The 2827-nt window shown below is 38.4% G+C and overlaps 1 pseudogene; it reads left to right on the top strand.

The window, feature by feature from the left end:
• Nucleotides 1–1286: 1286 nt before the first annotated feature.
• Nucleotides 1287–1383, top strand: LOC130033721 (uncharacterized; annotated as a pseudogene).
• The last annotated feature ends 1444 nt before the right edge of the window (nucleotides 1384–2827 follow it).

The raw sequence follows: 2827 nt of genomic DNA, 5'->3' as shown, positions 1-2827 counted from the left end.
GAGGGCTTTACCTTTTACCTTTAGCTATTATACTTCAATAGTAAAAATAAGCATAAACCATGATCATATAATCTGTATTGAAAGAAGTGTAAATGACTGGTAAACACAAGGGCAAGTTACTCGCAGATGCGTACCAGGTTCTCTCAGAGTGACAACTGGACAATAATTGTTGTTGTCTTATCAACAAAATCCAGTCTCTGTATCTTGGCCATTGATGGGATTACATGGCTCCAGGGGCAGTTCGTGGTTGTAACACTTAGCTACTAGGAGATGGGGGATCTGGTTGGAGGGGGCCCAGTCTTGATCTGAGCACACTTGGAGATCTCATCCCCCGGTTGCGCACACCTGGGTTCCTCTGTCAGATTCGTTCATGCATGAGGCTCCTTCGAGCTTGGGGAGAGTGGTTTAAAGCGTACCTATGGCTGGTTGCAGAGGTCTTCAAGTGCCGGGGCTCTGCTTGGCACGGTGAGGGAAACTCAACACACACCCTCCAAGGGACCCTGGTGAAGAAAGCCAGGTGCGGGGTCAGGAGACTGTCATTTTAGACATATTTAGATCAAAAAGTACACATCATTCAAACTACGTATGTGCTTAGTAATAAATTACTACACACTTGTTCAATCACCTAAGAAACCCCACTCTGCTCAGAGAACTAGATTTTTAATTATATGTCTGTTTTGCCCGTGTGTCATGACTGAGAATCACTATCATTAGATATGAAACTCACTATACAAAAAGATGCACACAGGCTGCTTTGAGTCATCTGTGTTTGTTAATGTGTATTGGCCATTAAACTTCACTGAGACCCATTTTTCTGTCCTTTACAGGACCCTCATGAGTCTCAACTTCCGTTCAAGTTGAACTTATAATAATGTGGAATGAAATCATCAATATTCTCCTCACCTCTTCCTTCAGGAGAAAAATCCTACTTACATTCAAGGTGGTCAAAGTGCAGACAACACCATCCACCTTTTCCTGGAGATGTACACGGGCCTGAGGTGAGAACAGCAAAAGGCTCTAGTTTAATGGTCTTAATGAAGGTTTCAGGGAAGTGCATTAAACAGGACTCATATAACATCTTCAAAAGAATTATTTTGTAAAACTGATGCGTTGATTATGGTAAAAGATAATATGGTAAAAACCATATTTTTCTTTCTGGGACATTAAAGTTCTAAATCTATCAAGCTGCTTTGAAATACTTTCCTTGATTAGGTACCACTCTCTGCCATAGGGTATGTAAGGACAACATTCAAAGTAATCAGAAGAGAAAAATTAACTCCTACTAGGTTTGGTTACACATATACTAAAATTGAAATGATACAGAGATTATCATGGTCCTTGCACAGAGACGACATGCAAACTTGTAAAGAGTTCCATATTTTTGTTGCAAGAAGAACTAACAGGGCTACTTTAAGCTAAGGCAATCCCCACAAGTACCAAAATTCTACATAAAGATAGCACAAATCCCCATAACAACAATCTCTCTCAATGTCAATGGACTAAATGTGCCAATTCAGAGGCACAGAATAGGAAGATGAATTAGAAAACTGAACCCAACATTCTGATGCCTGCAAGAAACACATCTGAGCAATCAAAGCAACCATGGGCTAAAAGTAAAAGGCTGGAAAACAAGTCTTCAAGAAAAGAACACCTCCACAAAGCTGGAGTAGCCATACTAGTATCAGACCACATGGACTTCAGGCTAAAGGTTATAAGAGACAGTGAATGTCATTTCTTCATGATCATGGGATCTGTACATCAGAAAGAACTCACCCTCCTCAATGTAGATGCTCAATGACAGACCAGCAAAATACTTAAAATCAACTTCTAATAGACTTAAAAAAAAACATTGATAGCAAAACAGTACTAGGTGGAGATTTCAACACTACTTTGTCACTTCTCAATAGATCAAACAGACTAAATCTCAGCAAGGAAATATTTTATTTAAGGGAAGTAATGAACAACCGTTGGGTTAGAGAAGAAATCAAAGAGGAAATAAAAAGTTTCCAGAAACAAATGAGAATGAGGACGTGAGCTAGCAGAACTTGTGGGACACAGCAAAAGCAGTGTTAAGAGGAAAGAGTATAGCTGTGCCAGAATTCATCAGGAAAAAAGAAAGGGCCTACATGAATAAATTAGAGCTCAAGATTTTGGAAAATGACCAACAAAAGGAGTGCAAACTAGGCTGGAGCAAGGAAATAATAAAATTTGTAGTATAAATCACTGAGCTAGAAACCCAAAATACAATCAAGAAGACCAATAAAAGCAAAAGCTGGTTCTTTGAGAAAATAAATAAGATCAATAAACCTCTAGAAGCCTCTCCAAGAAACAGAAAGAATTCTAATAAATCGAATCAGAATGCAAAGGGGGTTATCCTAATAGAAAGTACAGAAATCCATAGGATCATCAGAGATTATATTGAGAATCTTTGCAGCAGGAAATGAGAGAATCTTGAAAAAATTGATAAATTAATGGATTCCAATTACCTCCCAAGGCTGAACCAAGAAGATTTGGAATACTTGAACCTATCACTACCAAGGAAATTGAAATGATGGTCAAAATATACCCCCAAACAGAATGCCTGGCCCAGATGGATTCAATAGTGAAACATTTCAATCCTTTAAAGAGGAACTGCTGCCAACATTTTTCAAGATTTTACAGGAAATTGAAGAAACAGAAATGCTCTCAAATAGTTTCTATGAGGCAAAGATCACCCTAATACTCAAAACAGACAGAGACACCACAAAAAAAGAAAATTACAGACCTATTTCCTTGATGAATACAGATACACAGATTCTCAAGAAAATACCAGCAAAGAGAATCCAGA

This window comes from Sorex fumeus, unplaced genomic scaffold (genome assembly GCF_029834395.1).
Source record: "Sorex fumeus unplaced genomic scaffold, SorFum_2.1 ptg000054l, whole genome shotgun sequence".
In the NCBI taxonomy this organism is placed as follows: Eukaryota; Metazoa; Chordata; class Mammalia; order Eulipotyphla; family Soricidae; genus Sorex; species Sorex fumeus.
This window is presented reverse-complemented; position numbering and strand designations above follow the sequence as displayed.